Raw genomic sequence first — 18,934 nt, 5'->3', positions numbered from 1 at the left:
ATTGCTTTTTCATGTGTATTTTCCATATGTTCTCACCCTAAGACAGTATGTAGGCTTGAGAGGCCTAAACCATTTATAGTTCAGCAAAGACCTTAAGCTGTGCTTTTCAAGTTTTATTAACAACAAGTTCCAGTTCCATACTGATTTTCCTGCTGTGCATACAAAAATGCCACGAGCATTTTTGGTGGATATTAACAAATGTCAACAGTACAAAACCAATCCTACATTTTGCAGATAATTAGACCATCTGAAATAATTTTGAAAAGGTGGTTTCATTTGTGATCTGTGAGTAATTCACTTTCACGGACACATATTCCTTCTTAGAACTGGCTAGGGTAATTTACACATTATAAGCCTTCTAGACATAGTTGGCCACTTATCCAGTGCTAATAAATTGAAAATGTGTGTGCATGATTTAACAGAAAAAGGAAGATGTGAATGTATTGCAGGTAATTGCTGAACTACAGTTCTGCTTCTGACAGCTAAAGAATACATGAATAGAGCTGTCTAGAGGACACAAGTTACCTTGCATCAACTTTCAAAATGTTGATTTTTCTTCTAAGTATTTGAAAACAATTATATGACCATTTTTGAGAAAATGCTTTTTGTCAAAAACTCTGATTCCAGGCAAAGTTATACTAGAGATTCAAGTGTGAGTCTTATGTGGGGAGGGAATGTGGGACCACATTCTTCCTCCTTCAGAATTCATATTGGACTTCACAGGAAAAGCAAACCTTTCTGCCCCCCCCCAAAAAAAATTAGATTTTTGTTGCAAAATATTTCTCTTTCAACAAAAGAATGATTTATCTTTAAAATAATTTCTGCTATAGCTCATTTCTGCCAGACTTTTCATGTCACCAGCCACTGGCTAAATTGGTGTATCATTTCCAATGCCAGACTTTACAAAATTGATCTTCTAGATTTGGTTTCTGGTTACTTGGAATGGACCTTTGCAGAAATCACAAAAATTTTCAGTTTTGAAGAGCTCTCTACTTCAAAGGATAAGTCTTTTCTTTATCAAGGTTCATTCCTGCCCCAAGAAGACTGAGAGTTCTTAACAGAGGTGGGATTTTATGAGGGGGAAAAAAGAAACATGGTTGAAAAGTACAGGACTGCTGTGTGTCCTGGCATGTTGATGCTGCAGCAAAGTTTCCTCTTTTTTCATATGCATTTTTTCATATGCATTTTTTCTTTGCTCTTATAATCCCCCTGTTTGGGGTGGGTTTTTTTGTCAATTGGTTGGTTGGTTTGGGGTTTTTTTAATGTTTGATGTTGGATTTCTCCTATCCCAATGAGATTTTAAACAGACATATGAAAAATAAAAACCTAGACCTACAATCCTCAAGCAGGAAAACAGAAGAAAATCAAGCTGTGAGGGACAAATGTCACAACTAAAGTATCAAAATCCTGTAAATTCTGTAGCACTGCAATCAGCTTGAAATTGTGTCACAGTTGAGGAACTGAGTTGTAATTACTGAAAGGCTCAGGAAATACAAGGATTTCAGTTCTTATTCAAACAAGCCACACTAAAGAGAAATAGGCAAAAAAAACCAAAACACACACACACACACAAAAAAAAACCCCACACAAAATTTTTCTTAAAGTAAGAGATTTCTTTAAATATCAGCCCAGGATTCAGTGTCTGCTCAAATTATGAATTATGGACGTTGGGAGGAACACCCATGAGGCTGGGTCATATTACAAAGGCATGAAACAGGTGTAAAGACCTGGAGACTTAGCAGTTTCTATATTCCAACTGAAAGGAAAATACTTATCAGAAGGAAGACTTTTTTTTTTTGTTTTGTTTGCTGGCTAAAACCACTCTCGTTAAGATTTGTAGAACTAAAATTTTCAGCAGTTCCTTTTAATTTTTGAGGCATTTATAGCTGAAATGATCTACAATTACTTGGTACTGAGCCGACAGAGTATTTCAAAAGCAGCTCAGCCTCTCCTGCCTTCCTTCTTAATTCAGACATTCTGGAAATGGTGCCATTCTTACTACTCCTACTATTATTTCTGCTCCCCATCTCTGGTGGCTTCAGATCTTCCTGCCGCCCATCCAACATGGTCTTTTAATATCCCTCAACGCCTCACACCAGCCACTGGCATCAGAACCAGCCCTCAGCAGCCCAGCACTACCTCGGAAAGTGAATGTCATTATTAGCACTGATCGCCAATGGAGCAGAGGATCTGTGTCAGCTGAAAAGGTGCTTAACTCTTCAGCATTGCCTCAGTTCACGGCGGTTTCTTTTCTGTCTCCTGATATTTTATTACAGCAGAATCATTTTAATTGGCACATGCTGGTGGAAACAAAACTGCATCTGTTGAGGGCCAGATTCTAGCACTCCTGCTCAGGTGGTACAAGTCCCTTGTTCTGGAGTGTATCCATTGAAATCAAGAGATATGCCCAATTGTTAGAGGTTCATAAGAACACATTGTTCTCATAGGTATTCACTTTTATTCTATAATATGCTTTAAAAATACACACTGTACAAACCATTAAAAAAACTCCTATTAAAGTAAGTTTTGCCATAATAGAGCAGAGAAGCAGCAGGAAGGGAACAAAGGGCTACCCAGCACGACACTTATGCTAGCAAACACCAATTCACACCTGTTAACTACTGTGAATAAAATCTTTGGAATCAGTTCCTCAAAAAAAGTCAAAGAAAGAAAGAAAAACTGTTCACCATGAAAGGAAATGGGAACCTCAGGTGTGCTGCTGAAAGCTTACGGAGTCAGATCAGCATTTATAATCAGTCACTTCTGAGACTACCTGAAGGAATGGAAGAGGACTTGGCAGGTACACAAAGTATACACAAGCACAGAAGAATCCATTCTCGCAATTTTGAAGTGAAATGGAGGAAAACCTCACCAGGTCCCGGCAAAGACACAATGTTCTGAACTAAAAGTTCAGCCAGAGCTTTGGTTCTGGGAGATAATTATAAGGCTGCCTGACCTAACTGACCCAACTTAATGAAACGAGTCTGTCTGAACTGAGGAGAAAAGAAAAATATGCAGTGAGCATCAAAATGAGGTTCCTGATCTGTCACTGCTATTCAGATTCTTGCAAAAAGAGACATGTCATTGTCAAAGGCTTTTCCATTAATAGATGTCAGCCTTCACAGCTACACACAAGCAAGCAGAGTAGAGAAAGGTAGTGAACACATTCTGATCTCATTTCTATGTCCACAAACCTGGTGATGGTTGCGTGAAAACTGTCACTACAGACTGAAGTGATTGTATTCAGGACATCTGCTCAAGATGGGCATTTAATCGTTAGTGCTGCTTGTCAATCTCAAGTCCAATTACACATCCTTACCTTTGTGAGGATAATGCTCTTGGGCAATATTTCATCAACATGAACAAGAAGGAGAAACCTGTCTCCTTATTATTAATAATATTACATTATTTGGAAGAGACTGCTCTTGCAGAGAGACCTAAGACTATTGAAGAACCTATAGGCTTATATCTTACGTATTTCAAATCACCTTTACACTAGCCCTGGTCCCAAAGTAAGCTTAAACTAGAAAAATCCAGCTGTGGAAGTCTGGTTTGGTGAATTTTCTAGAGGTATGGGACCGCCTTCCACTGCACACCACTGAGAACGGATAATATGACTTGCATATCCACAACCCAGCAGTTCTTGGCTCCCCATGCAGCCTAAATGGCCTGTTCAGAGATGACACAGCATAAATCCTAAGGCTGTATCCCATTTTCCTTTATTTACACACACATGCGGTCTTAAACAAGGGATACTTTATCAGGCAACAGCAAGGTACAGTACTTAATGTGCAAATTCAGTTCAGCAGAACTCCAACTAAAGCACGTCAGCCTCAAGGGCTTCTCTCTCAAACAGTGATCCTAAGTTCTCCACAGAAGGAAACTTGCTGAACTACATTTTTCTGAACTTCAAAGAAAAAAGTCCTGATTCTAAACTGAACTCGTCCAGGAGTAAATGAATGAACAACTTCACTGAAAGCAAGGAGTGGCCCTCCCTGGTCTATTCTAGGAGAGCTATAGAGAATCTAGGCAACGAAGTCAGGACAAGAAAATGTTCCCACTTACATTTTTTTAAATCTTTTCTTGTAAGAACGTTATCCATCTCAGTGGTTTCATTCTCAGCAGCAAACCTTAGACTGGTCTTTGAGGACTCTCTTAAATAACCTGCAGTAGATGCAAAAAGGAAGCAAATCAGAACAATCAAACCTAAGGTTTACTTTTTACCACATTTCTAAGTTACCATTTTTGATTCTCAGGCCCCTGCCTTTAGCCTTTTCCCAAGTCAGTTTCATTCCCATCTTTTTCTCCCTGGCTGATTCCCTCACAGCGGGTAGGGAGGCACCACTTCCAGGCAGCTCCTGCTGTGCATCAGTTGTTCCACTGTAGTCTTTTTCTTGAGGCTCCTTTGCATGGCTCAACCTTCCCAGCTACTTTGGCCTCAATTTCCATGCTTCTGTATCATTTAGTGGTTGACTACAGTGAAATCTCATATGATTGGAAGCTGACCTGCTGCCTATTCAGAATAATTTTATATTCAGTCCTGGGATCTGACTGGGATCTTGTGTTTTAATAGCCCTTCCTTTTTTTCTCTGGTGATTAATGGACCTTTTCAAATAGCCTCATGTGGTATAACATCACAAGGTATATTCGTTTTGCCATAAAAATATCCAAAATAATTAATATTTAGCTTTTACATATCTCCTGTTTTCCTTATTATTTGAAACTATGAGCTTCTGGGAAGATATGTTCCCATTCTGGTGCAGCACACCCTTGATGGACTGACTCATGCAATCTCACAAACTTGGGTCCAGCGTTACTTTAAAATTGGAAACTCGTGGCTCTAGCAAATAAATAAATCAAAAAAAGCTGTGGAAAACTCCTGGTCTTGTTAGAACTTCAGTTGTCACTACACACTTCTGCAGATAAGTTGGGGGACTGCAGATGAGGAAAAAAATGAAGTTCAGAGGCAACTGCCCAGGCTCATGGCTGTTTTGTTGTTTACTGGTTACTCTAAACTAGATGACTAGTCATGGACTAGTTCCAAGTCAATTCCTTTAAGCCAACATACCTTTTAATCTCTGCCTCATTCAGCTCTTCATTTTTCCTGGCTGTACTCACATGCTTTCCTCTTGTGCAAACTTCTGCTGAGGAAGAAATAAACTTATTATTGAAGATCCTTGGAAGAAAATCTGGGACAGTGATGAGACAATAAAGGAGTAGAAGCCCCAGCCTGAATGGGGCCAGCATTATTAGTCACACATCTGTGACTCGATCATGCAACAGAGGAGTGTATGCCAGTACTGGTGGTGGAAATTGGGTGGAGTTTTCCTAGGCTCTCCTTAGATCTAGTGTCCAGATTTGGTTCCCTAAGACAAGGACCGGTCAACAGCTCAACACATCCTTGGTGTTTCTGCAAGACATAACTGCACTGTTCTCTTTGACCTCGAGTAATCAGGATTTTGTCTTTGAGCTGAGATTTATCAGCATCGCCTGGGTTCTTTCATTTGCCAGGCCAAAATCTTTCCTAAATACATGGGGAATTTTTCTGTCTTATCCCAGCCCCTTTACATGACTCTGCCTAAATATGTAAGGACAGAATCATGAGATGCTTCCATGTAGACTGCTTTTTCTTTGGTGTTCACAACACTTCTTCTGCAGGTGTTAACATTTTTTGTCAGGAAATATAAAAAACCCCAGTTACTAAATGGTATAAAAGAAATGAATTGGAACAACTAAGATAAAGTTATTTAAGAAAGAACATAAATAAAAAATAACCTTCAAGAACATTTTCAAAGATATTCCTTTCCTGACTAAATGCTTGAGAAAAATTTCTTTCTGTACTGGAAGATTCAAAGGGCAAATATAACCATAGTAAACTTGAATAATACACAAAGTAAAGCTGAATATTCTGCCTCATCACATCTACATTAATGGTATCTTGTGATATTAATTTTAAAAAAAATCTAAGAAAATTAACATTACGTATTTAGTAGCAGATTAATCAAATGATTTGTTATCTCAGAAGTTTCTGTAAGTAATGCTGAAAATTTTGCCATTAATTTCACTGGGCACGACAGCATAAAATGACACAAAGTACTTCTCTTGTTACTTATACTTCTTCCCAGGTTACACAGTCTTTTCATTCTGTCACCCAATATATCTCCTTCCTTTATGCCCTTAGGATTCTTCTATACAATTTCAATATGCTTGTCTGAGAGAGGGAAAAATCTTTATTATCATTTAGGATTTTTAAAATATCTTATGCTTACAACTCTGCCTTTTTGCTTTAAAAAAAAATATTGGTTTGGGGCAATTTTTTGGGTAAGATCTCAAAAAGAAGAGAGGACTCATGGCTCTAGGACTAAAGACAAGACACTCTCACAGTGCAAAGATTCAGTTGAAAATTTTAATCAAGACTGGAAGTGGAGTTGGCAGATTGATTTAAATTAGGCAGGCCTGGCTCTATATTGCAAAGTCTATGCTTGCATATCCATTTTTTTTTTACGCCAGTGCTTCTTTTGGATTCTTAGATAAAAGAGAATAAAGTGGGCATTCTCTACTTGATGCAATTTCACTATACAGTGATTCCCATCAATGTATAATTAAAAGTGGATTTCCTTTTCCCTGTTTGGCTGAGATGGGGGAGGGTCTGCATAAACCTGGTTGATGTGAAGTGAACAAAGAGAACTTTCATGAGTTCTCCTGCAAACAGTCTATCAGTTACAATTCCTAGTGTTCACACTGCTGCACTGTTCAAAAGGAGCTCTAAAAAAAAGTCAAGCAGGGGGTCCAAGAAAAATTCAATCCGCATGCCAACTAAGGGAAAGAAAGAGAAGGCAGGAAAAAAAACCTAGCTTTTGTTGTAAAAAGAACTAATGAAGCTGCTCTTAGAACTGTCCACGGTGACACAACAAGCCTGTGCACCCACACACATTGTGAGAATGCCAGTCACCCACAGTAATGAGAAAAGGAAACACTGTGGGCAAAGGAAATATATGAATACATTGCTTTTATGGTTTAACTGTAGGGAATCACAACGCTGGCCCACAATATCTTGTGCCAACTGCCAAAAGTGGTAAAGTAATACATAAGGTTGTCTTATATTTTTCTTACAGACAAGATGGACTGGTGGGGGGTAAAATCCCATTATCATTATAAATTGCTAATTAAATAATTATCAATTAGATGGGCAGACAGAACTCATTCCAATGAATTCCTTAGAGGGCTTTCAGTAAAGAAAAACAGTAATTTTGATTATTTTTTTTATCCATACTTCCTGCCTAGGGGCTCTAAATAGAGATGATATATGGTGTATCCCATGTTAGACTTTCACACAGTATATCCCATGTTAGAGCTCAGGGACAAACACTGAACTTTGGAGCCTATATAGATCTTCTTTCAGTTTTTCAGATAAATGGCCTTAATTTCACGATATTAATTAGAAACCCAGGGTTATTTCCTAAGGAATAAAAAGAATACTTTGCAGACTTTTACATGGCTTTGAGAAGTCACTTTTTCCCAAGTAATTGATAATATTTTGTAATATGTCATTGCATTTTCTCTTGTCTTTTTTGCATAATCCAGAATATTCTTTGAAATAAAATATTAAAATATCTTGTATAGGTATTTATACAGACTATAGGTAGGACTGAACACAGTGCAAGGAGTATTTTTAATGAACTTTGGTTCATTAGCACCAAAATCGAAGCAAAATTAAAACTGATGTGTGTCAGTTTAAGTTGTCAAGTTGTCAGACCAGATTCTTGGGCATAAAAACTTTTTCCACAGTACCCTGCAACAGAATTGACCCTGTCCCTTCCTGTACCCCCTACTCACATAAGTAATTTTTTCCTGAGGAGAGGGGTCCTGCTGGCTTTAGTAAACTTACTCAGCTGTAATCAGCCATTACTCACATGTGCAGACAGTGGTTGCACCCACACTTTTCTTGTCCCAAATCAGTTTCCCAAGACAATGAAAAGCTACAATGATGCACAAATGCTATTTAAGGAAGTTTCAGTTGTCTGTGACAAGGAATATTTTCTAAGAACAGAAGTTCTGCAGACTGAACTGAAGAGTCACACTGTTTTGGGGCAGAGCTTTCAATGCCAGCAAACACCAACAAAAAAGTGAGGAACGGAAATGGTAACATGAAAGATGGACTATTAATTCCAAAGCCAGGGACATTTAAATATGAATGGAGCTTGCCGCAGTCCTCTATCTTTTGTCAGGAAATATGAAGCTTTGGAAGTCCTTCTGTTGCCTTCTTTGTTAACTGTATGAGGCTGAAAGGAGTTAGATGGCTTGTTTCGTTTTCAAGCCCCATCACAATGAGGCTCTCAAAAAATGAATGCTGATAAATACATGAAAATGCTGAAGGGTTCATAAAGGATAGAAAACTTCCTTTTTCATAATCATCTGTCATTGGATGACTTACCAGGGACAATCATAATGAAAAACAAACAGCAAGGTAGATTTTTAAGGTTTAGAAAGGGGGACTGAGTTATATAAAATCAAATTACCATGATATGAAGACAGATACTTGAAAACAAAATCAAGTGATATAAAGTATGATTAGCAATATGCACATCTTTTCCTTCCTATTTTGCTATTTTCCCTGTTAGTTTTTGGAAGATCACACAATCCCAAGGTAAGTTCCTCATGGTGACGTTCTCTAATGTGATTTACTCTGAGGAATATTTAATGGAGAAAGGTGCCTACTACATTTAGTTATTGAGTTTTTGTTCATGGTTCAGGATTGATCCACTTGAGTCCTTCAGCAGGGAGTAGTTTTCCAGTGTGGCACAGCATGACTCCAAATCAATAAGGTTAATAGATGTGGTGGCCACACAGTCAGAGGTGATGTGCCTGGCATTTTCTGTGCCAATGAAGAAAATTTCTGATGACGAGATGTCATTTTTGTGCCGGCAGTAATGTCACCCTGATTACCTAGAACACATAGCCTGTTAGTAAGTTAGCAAGACTGTAAATGGCCCATTAATCTGAATTATCTTTACAGGAACTGTTTCAAAAAATTTTGCTTGCACCCAAATTACTGGCACCCCTGTGATTCTTGAAATGCCAACAGCATACTTGCTATATGAAAACAATATTGCTATGTAAAAGTGACAAAATGGGAATGGCTAGTCTGGAATTTCACTCCATATTTTTAAACTCTCAGCAACACACTATAAAACCAGAAGAATGCCAGCCTTAAAAAAAAAAGCGCAAAAAACCAAAAAAAAACTTGCAAGTCGTTTAAAAAAATAAATACATGAGCAAAGGGGAAAAACATACAAAGCACTAATGGAAAAAAGTAATCCTGTGGACGTCAAATCTACTGATGAAATGAGAGTGCGATACATTGGTCTTCCTGCAGTTCTAATTTTCTCTGACTTTTTAAAATATGCAAACTCTTAACAGTGCCTCCCAGATCATTAATGGGTACACATTCCCAGATGGCCTGCATTGTGAACAAAGTGTTGGACTGGACTGGAAAGAGAAATCTGTTTAATATTCCAATATCCAAATGTCAGGAACGTGTCATTCAGAGTGCCACTGAAAGATGAGCTGAACAGAATACAATTTATGGTGACTTTAGTTAACAAATGGCATTAAGGGAAGAATTTCCATAATTAAATCATTAACTAATATGAAATATTGATTTCCTCTCTGATGTTACTGTATTACAGCTTGTCAGACATGCAGATACCCGAAGAGCACTCAGCGCAGTCCCTACCAGCAACAACAGTAATTTGCATTATGAAAACACCGTCGAGCACTATCAAGCATAGAGAACAGAGCAAGGTACCATGTGCATCAAACCACCCCTGCCCCAAAGAGTTCACGGATAAAATTTTGACGAAAAATAATAGGATGGTTGCAAAGGACATCTGTGCAAACAGACTGGAGAAAATGCTGATTTGTATTAGGAGGCTGCCTCCACGCTGGCTTCCTCACACCCTCTCCCTACTGCATGGTAACTGATTTGGACCTTCTCCTTGCCATCTTTACAGGGCTTCTAGAGAGCAGCTTATCTTAAGAGCTAAATTCTATTGCAGTTTACATCAAGAACTTCAATTTCCTAACTGGAAGATTTGGGGGGTTTTTTGGCTGCTTTTTTATATATTGGCTTTGCCCAAGGGAAGTTGAGTATGTACTGTGGAAGAAATACAGCTCATTAAATAACAATTTTACTTATATTCCAATATGCTCATTAAACATGGTAAACAGTGGAACATATTAAGTTACCTTGAAAATGCAGAAGGACTAGAAGAGGTAAGATTAAAAAAAAATTTTACACAGAAAAGATCCTCCTTAATTGAGTTGTAATCAGTTAGTATTGATCATTAGTCTTTTCTTTTATGAGCATGATGAAGATAATGACGATAATGATGACGATGATGCAATGTGCAGCACTAGGATCATAAAGAGAGGATGGAAAATTTTTTAAATGTTTGATGATAATTCTTTCTTGAAAGTGATATAGGCTGCATGGTTCTCAAATATTACTCTCAAATTCATGACAAAACTTGAAAAGAAGTTGAACAAGCAATTTTTTTTCGTACTTTCCCAGACCTACTCGTAAAGAATTGGTCCATTCTGCACTAAAATGGAAAGGGACTGTATTTTTGAGAAATGCTTTCAAAAAACTGTTATTTTCTACCTCAGTCTTTCAGCAGAAAAGCAGTTCTTTTGCCAGTTAAACATTCAAAAATCATGTCTCATTTGAATAAATTAACATATTTTGTGGCAAAAATTAATTCCAAGGAAGGAACAATAAATAGGAAAGCAATTTAAATTGTGTATTTTACAGGGGAGGGGGGGGAAAAAAGAAAACCCAACATTGTCATGCGTATGACAGCTCAGCTAATTTGATGGGCTTTGATGTTAATTTAGGGTTTACTTTAATTTCAAAACATATTTTTTCACTTAATAAGGGAAACAAAAGAAACTTTCAACCAGTTTGTTATCTGGGAATGTTTTGGCTTCTCAAATGTGAGAACATGATTGTTTTTATTTCCAGGAGGAGATAATAACACTGAAGCAATAAAAAAGAGTCAAGGCAGCTTGCACAGCACAGGAAGTTCACAGCCAGAGACTTAATTTCCCACACAATGTACTGTGCAATGGGCCCATTAACATAGATGAATAGGCTCTTTAAAGGTTTTTTTTTCCAGATATGCAGCTGCCGCTGAATGGTGCTATGTTAATAAGGTACTCACTTGCCTATTCTTCAGGTACTCCGGCATTCTCTACCTAGGTAATCTCCATATAGGAAAAGCTATTAGGGGTTGTATCTCCTACCACACCTTCAATTATTTTAACACCTGCACTGATAATCCAGGCAAGGTAAACTGGTAGGGGGCTGAAGGTCTAAGTCCATCCTCTTTCCCCCCTCAGAGTCACATCTCGGGGGGAGGGGCTGAAGCAGAGGGGGGAAAGAAAAAAAGTAAAGTCACTTTTATTACACATCAGTGGGAACATTCTGAAAAAGCTTTCATGCCTAGGAAATTGTTATTTCTTCAAACAACTGACAGCCTGCAGAGGAAACTCTAATGGAAATCCAGCTCATGCATTGTTATGCATGGCCCTCATGTAGATACATGGGGGTGGATTAAGTTAGCTTCCAAAGGGTCTATTGTGTGCAGCATTAATTTGCAGTGCTCTTGATATTTGAGTTTGAAGGTTTTACAACCTTTGTGTTTACTTAGATGCACTATATCCTAGGTTTGTTTATTTCCTTCCACAATCTCTTATTACCCAGTAAATGTTACATTTATCTTTATTAACTTTCAATACGTTGCTGCAAGTCACAGAGAAGGAAATAATTACATCTACCTTCAGATGTATTAGATTTAGAGAAAAGTTTTTGCTTTTTTTTTTTTTTTCTTCCTGGTCAGTTCTGACTTTCCCATCTGTTAAAATAGTGGCTCTCTCTATAAAGACAATGGAATAAAAGCACAAGAACTGTATCATTTATTATTATTATATGAATAATAATATATAAAGAAATATATTTTCCTTGTTATATTTGACAAATAAATAAACCAATCGATAGTCTTCTAAGAGAACTTGACACTGATACAATTGCCTCTTACTACACAGGGATATAAGAGAAAATGCACATACCACTCTTCATCATCACAAACTTTCCACTGTTTCCTCAGAATCCATTAGAAATTTGTTGCAATAACACACAACTCTTCTTCTCCCAATATTAAGATGCAAAATACAAACAAGACTTTTCCCATGCTGCCTTGACGTATACTCTTGTTTTCCTATACACTGTAGACAGGCATTTTTGTAAATTCAACTTTTCAGTGAGGTTTATATTCAGAAGAACTTAATGGATTTTTATTTGAACTTGTCAGGGATGTCTGGAAGTGTTAGGTTTTCAACACTGAACTAAGAACTCAAAGTAACTTGTACATTCAAAGGAAGCTATGATCCTAATTTGAACTAAAGGGCTCAATTGAATAAAAATAGCTTATGCTCGAGTAACTCAAGTTATGTGTGGCTCCTTCCCCTCCCCCTTTCTGTGGAAGTCAGTCAGTTAGACATTTTTGTATTTTAATAACACAAAAGGGTTTGTCCTGGAAAGAAATAAGTGCCTGACTTACAGTAATTAGGGTCTGAGTCATATCAGGTGCACAGTTTATTAAAAAAAAACCCACCACCCCAGCAATAACAGAAGACCTCTTAAAACTTAAGGAAGTTTTGAGTTCAGTTTTTTGATGCCACATAATGGACAAGAGAAAAGAAATTGCCGTCTTCAGGGCTCACTCATTAGGACACAACAGCAGAAACAGCTGCCTCTAGACCTGCTTGCTTGTTAGGTTGGGGGAGTCTATTTGAAACCTGTCTCAGACTGAGCAAGAAGAACTGCAAACTAAATGACAGGAGCCAGTGACCTCAGCTGCTGAAGAGGTGGAGGAGATCTTAATCCCACTTTTTGGGCTCAGGATACCTTCTAATATCCTGGGAAATGATAATAGTGGGGATAGAAGGACTTGCATTTCACATGCCTGTTTGAAGTACTCTGGTACTACTGGCATTGTATAAAACAATAACACAGCATCCTCTAGAATGTGAAAAAAGGTATGTGAAGCCATGGTTGGTTCAGAGAATATAGTCCTAGTGCTTCTGTTCTCTTTGTTCTATAACACAAGGACAAAGAGTGATAGTAAAGAGATGCAAACCCAATAAAACAAACTCCTTTTTTTCCTCACTTTGGGTATTTAGGCTGTCAATATGCCATATCACATTATTTCACCAAAGTCAGGCTAAATCCAACAGAACAAATAAAAATCTGATGCTTGGATGATACAAGGATGTCCAGCATTACAATAGTCAATTTGAATTACTGGGAAATAACAAAAGACACGGGTCTGAAGCAGTGTAGTCCTCATTTGCTATCACAAAATTCTGTGCCTTCAACTGAGTATTTAGACCCTGGCTCCTGCCAGAGATATGATGCAGCAATATATAGACACTTCCCTGATACAATATAGCAATTCTCACCTTGCAGCATTCCTAATAATATCCTCCACCTTTGGTCATCACTGGGTTATATTCACAGATTATTGTTTTCAAAAAATGAAATTACAAGAAATAGAGAGCAGAAACTGTGTTTATTTTTGTGTGTTTGTGTTTTTTTCTTTTCCTTTGTTTGTTGTTTGGGGTTTTTGTTTTTCTTTTTTTTAAAGATAGATAACTCCAAAGTTTTTCCAAAATAGAGCAAAGAGCTGAGTAAATATCACTAGCCTGTTTTGCTCTCATAAAAGCTGGCAAAGTCCTTCTGGTCGTAGTGTCCATGGAAGACTCCCACAAGTTATCTAAGACCATAATATTGAGATGAATACTCCTACCCACCCAATAACACCCATCTCTCTATTAAAAGGGAAAGTGGGCACCACGACTTACTGCTGCCATCAGGCAGAGGTTGCAGGTTTTTCTTTATTACTTTTGCAACTGTGAAAGCATTTTTGATCCCTGATCTTATTTCTGGAATGACACATAATATTCTGTGTGTCTGTTGACAAAAAAGTCTTTACAGGCACAAGAAACAGCCTCCTACCTGTATATTTTTTGAACATTAACATATACTCTGTGTATATACTTCTCTAGCAGAGCAGCTATTTATTTAATATATGAGACATAAGCATACTTAACTTACTGCATGTTAATTCTGTGCAGTTTTACCCATCCTCCCCATATTTCTCAGGAGGAGTCATATACAAAGAATAGGTTATATACCTGAAATGGTCTCCTTCGTTTATCTGTGTCTTCTTTAAGTCATCATTCCAAGAAATTTGTGGTCTTAAATTTGGTAATGAATGCTCAGTGTATTAAAGAAGGGATCTGATTTGCCTTTGGTTTCAAAGTGTGCACAGTACTTTAACTAGGTCTCCGCCAAGCCCTTGGCAAGCTAGGAAAGGATGATCTACTCCAGTGTTCACAGTAATTCAAGATGTTCACTGCCCTCACAACAGAATGGGGAGGTGCAGGATGGACCAGACCAAACCCCTCTCATTACTGAAACCTTTCAAGTAGGTATGTAGGTGCCTGTATCTCCACTTTTCCACCTCTCTGGAGCCAATCAGGAGTAGGCAAAATGAACAGCATTTACCATTTTGTGCACCCTTTAAAGGCAAGAAACTGTCTATCTTATAATCTCCTTCTGACTCATACAACATTGAGTATTGAATGAATACCCAGCCTTACCTGTGGTAGGGAGGAGGTGAAAGTCAACAGTTTCCTGATCAGGAAATGAGCAGGTAGCATTAATCTTCAAAACAGGTTACCCTTCCATGGTCTCTGAATATGATCAGTCAACCTGGGGAAACCAGGAGGAGTGGTTAGAGGCACTGAACTGTGCAGTGGAAGAAAATGAAGATAAGTTAAACTCCACAATTAGTACATTTGAGATAGTAAAAGACACTCTTCAAAGCTGAGGACTGGTCAATCAGAAGTTTGTTATAGCCCAGAAAAATTATAGATGCTCTCTAGAGAGTAAAAGTTATTGGAAAGGAGGTAGTCAAGTGGAAGAAAAAGTTTAATGAGAAGCATTGTAAGGAAAAAGTAACTATAAAAAGAGGGAAGAGAGAAAATAAGCTCTCAAAAGTAGTGGAAACAACTGGAGAATTCTAAATATCTGTGCAAAGTAAAGCACAGACTGTGGGAGCAGGGTGCGTGGGTGACAATGAAAAACAAACTGAGGGCAATAAGATGATGCCTGCCTCATTTGGAGAATGATAGCACTCTGTCCAAAAAAAAGGCACAACTGTTTTCTAGAGTTATATGAATTATAAAAAAATGTCTAATTCTGTCTCTACTCCCATAAGTCTACTCAATAAGTCACTGCTTACCTTTGCACCCCAAAAATTTGGTGTCTGAAAGTTCAAAATGGGTCTGTGTTTCTTTCCAGTCAGGACTGCCTCCATGTACAGGCCAGGACCAGTTACCTTCAAATGAAAACTCCTTTCCCTATCACTGTGCTTCATATAATGGAATATTGACCCAAATTAGCCTTAGTTTCTAATAGTACCTGACACAGCAAAGGCCCCTGGAGAAGGACAGTCCCAGAACCACACACTTTAAAATGCAATATTGGCAAAAATCATACAAAATCCCTGCATAGGAAGAGGAAGCCTAGATAACTAATTTTCTTCCCTACCAAAGAATACTTCAATAACTCGATTTCTTGGGGACTAATGAAAATTACAGGACCAGGGATTTTTTTTCCCCTACTTTATTCCTCTGTAAATACAGACTGAGTCATTAACAGAAGGAACAGAGTGATCCCAGCAGTCTGCATCTTTAACACTGAAGTCTGTGTCTCTATCTCTCTGCTGCTCCTGGAGGCAGCTCTTAACAGCCACCTCCAGGATGATGTGGCTCAGAGACACCCAGCCTCGTTGGTGAGCACTGTGACTTTTTTTTCTGCAACCAGGCAGATCGCTTAAACCACCCCAGAGCAGGGGCAGAGCATGCAAGAAGCTGAGCTAATCACTTCTGCATTAAGTATCTGGCAAAGATGTAGGCTGTGGACAGGGAAAAGGGACAGGGAGGGAGGGAGGAACTGCAGAATATAATACTGAAAAATTTTGTTTTTCTGAGATGGGCTGCTAAGGAAATAAAACCCCATGTAATTTCCAGCAATGAGAAGTGAATCAGTTTTTTTGCTTAAAAAACCCCAAAACACAAACCCTCATTTTCATATTTCCATATTTAATTTTTGCACTTGCATGTACATTTCTGTTATCTTCCAGCCACATGTTGCCATTTGTCTCTGTAGTGAAGGATTTTTTTTCCTTTTCTTTTTTTTTTTAACTGTGGGCTATATGGAGCCTGACTTGCATGTAAAAGATCCACAGGGAAAAAAATCCTCCAGTCCTCACTGAACTAAAGAGAGCTGGCATGCTGCACGTTCTGTGGGAGCGCTCCATGCTCCCCACCACCTTGGGTAGTACAGACCAATATTGCACGGCCACAGCAGATCAACAGGCGTGGGTGATGGGAGGCTGAAAAAAATTAGCAGCCACTCACTCTTCCAAAAATCATCCAGATTTGGCCAACTAAACAGTATTTAACAGTCAGCCAGCCACTATGTAACTTCTACAGAGTACAACTGCCAAAACTTGGGTAGAAGGAGAGCTCTGAAATTTATGAGACCATTCCAGGCAATCTCACTGCATTTAGACTGTTTTCTATTTAGTCACCCCTCAGCTATCTGACTTTCAATGAGATTCAGGCTCCTAAGATATTTGGGGGCTTTCAAAAAGGTTACATGCAGTCACAAGCAGGCAGCCAAGACTCCTGCATTCAGCTATAATTAGTGAGGCAGCTCATCATTACGATACATCTTAACCCAGAGGCAGCAGTGCTTGGACAGACATCATTTCTGTTGTGCTTGTTGGCAGACAAGATTTCAGACAGACTCTGGTTATGATTTAGTTTTGGTCTACATGTTCAGTGCTCAGTCAAACTTGTGCAGCCAACACAGCGACTGCCTTCAACAGGAGAGAGAGTAAATGCAACATTTTCTGTTTGAACAATATTTCAGTTGTTGTTCTGTCAGTGGACCACAGCCACTCATGAACTGCTCCCAGACTGCAGACAGTTGTGGTTTCTCCACATAAAATGTATTCAACGAATTTGTCCTGCAAGATAGCAGAGGGGACATAGCTCCAGCGTCTCACTGTTTTCTTCTGGTGCCATCATGAGGCTGCCAAACCCATCAGTGTTCCTGCTCTCTGACAGGCATGTGCTGTCCTTGTAGCAGGAAAAAATGTTTAATAGAAGATTTTTTTCACCCCTAGTGGTAGAGTTGTAACAAAAAATACAGCAGTGCATGCTGTGTACTTACCTGGTGTGGATCTCCCTCCCATTTCCCTCAGCTTTCTGTATCTCCATGTTTACAAGTCTTCCTTCCCTGGCACCCAGATGCCAGTAAAGTCACCCATATGTAGTCTGCAATGTTTGTGAAGTGACTGTTGATAATGTATGAAGACTATGATATCTTGTATAGGAACTGCCAGGTTTTGAACTTAAATAGGCTACAAGTAAAATAAGTGTGGAAGTGAGACTCCGGAAAAGTATTTGAAAATTAAGGAAAAACTGATGGACTTTCATGAAGTTTCTTCAATTCTAAATGTGAATGTACCAGCAATTAATACTGAATTACCACTATAAATGTTAAATATGATAAAGACATCATATTATTACTTCTAATGTAAAGGAAAGAAACTTGCATTGTTCCTTTTTTTTTTGGGGGGGGGGAAGGGAAGTGTTTGTGTGTCATTTGGAACTTTAAAGGTTTAACTAGCCTATTCCTATGAAAATCTTGAAATTCAGCCAAAGACATCATGGTATTACACACTTTTCTCCTGAGAGTCTATTCATATTCTATGGCAAATGTAGTATTTTCCTTCTGGAGCAGTTAACACAAAAGCTCTTGGTTAAGAGAAGATTTTCTCTTGGAAAAGATAATCTGCCTTCAAAGTTATAAGTTAACCAATTGAGTGGTCTAATTGATTGAACATTTACAAATTATAATTGAATTTGTGCCAAACTATGTGAAAAATTTATGTTCCGCTTCCCCAAACTGTTTATCCCTCATTTTTTTTGTGTGTGTGTGCATGTGTGAACTGAATCTTTGGGAACTCCTTTCACTTGATGCATCACTGAGGTGGTTAAACACATTGCATTATGGCAGTCTGTCACATCAGTGTTTCACACTGAAATACTGGACTTGACACATCACTGGAAAAGGAAGTCAGACGATCCAAAATCCAGAGTTATGTTTCTTTTGAAACTTGAGATTCTGAAGACAGAGTTTTCACTTACTTAACTCCAACTGCAGGGGAGAAAAAAAAAAAAAAAGAAAAGAAAAAAGAAAAAGAGGTTTAAGTAATTATAAGCCAGCTTTTTAAGCATTACAAGAATTTGCATGAAAATAATAGTGGTTTGATTATCCTGCTTGTGAGTGGAGACAGCCAATACCCGTATTTATTTTGGTGAACCTCCGTAAAGTAGTTATGGAAGGACAATAGAGGAGGAAACAGAACCTGACTCTCCAGCAAACAAAATGAAGGGCATTGCCACATTTCTGTGCAACAACATCTAGAATATGACAACTTTAAAGCACGAACTCTTACCTGAACCCTTGATATTGATGAAATTTAGCCTATGAACAACCTTCCTGAGAGAATGGTTCTTTAAACAGGTATGTGATCTAATACTTAAGTGAAGACCTGTAGCAGTTTTGGGGCTGTATCTTGTATTTCCAAAGGAAGAATTGCAAGTCCACTGAAACACAAAGCTTAACTTCTAGGGTTGTGCAGAATATCCCCCAAAACAATGATATCAACAACAAAGGTACAAAATCTGAAAATTTTGTTTTCCTACAGATAAAACCCAAAACAACTAAAAA

General features: G+C 38.2%; 1 long non-coding RNA gene across 8 annotated transcripts in view; it reads right to left on the bottom strand.

The window, feature by feature from the left end:
- Positions 1 to 18,934, bottom strand: part of LOC126636428 (uncharacterized) — a 74,654-nt gene that overhangs the window by 54,302 nt on the left and 1,418 nt on the right. For 5 of the 8 annotated variants that reach the window (XR_007627970.1, XR_007627973.1, XR_007627968.1 and 2 more), the window contains exons 2-4: positions 14,725 to 18,358; positions 5,069 to 5,144; positions 4,066 to 4,164 (exon numbers count right to left, since the gene is read on the bottom strand). This is a non-coding gene — a long non-coding RNA (uncharacterized LOC126636428). The remainder of the gene's footprint in view (positions 1 to 4,065; positions 4,165 to 5,068; positions 5,145 to 14,724; positions 18,359 to 18,934) is intronic. The other 3 variants (XR_007627969.1, XR_007627974.1, XR_007627972.1) reach the window with 3 other exon arrangements.

The sequence above is a fragment of the Myiozetetes cayanensis genome, unplaced genomic scaffold (assembly GCF_022539395.1).
Source record: "Myiozetetes cayanensis isolate MyiCay16 unplaced genomic scaffold, myiCay2020 scf13, whole genome shotgun sequence".
NCBI lineage: Eukaryota > Metazoa > Chordata > Aves > Passeriformes > Tyrannidae > Myiozetetes > Myiozetetes cayanensis.
This window is presented reverse-complemented; position numbering and strand designations above follow the sequence as displayed.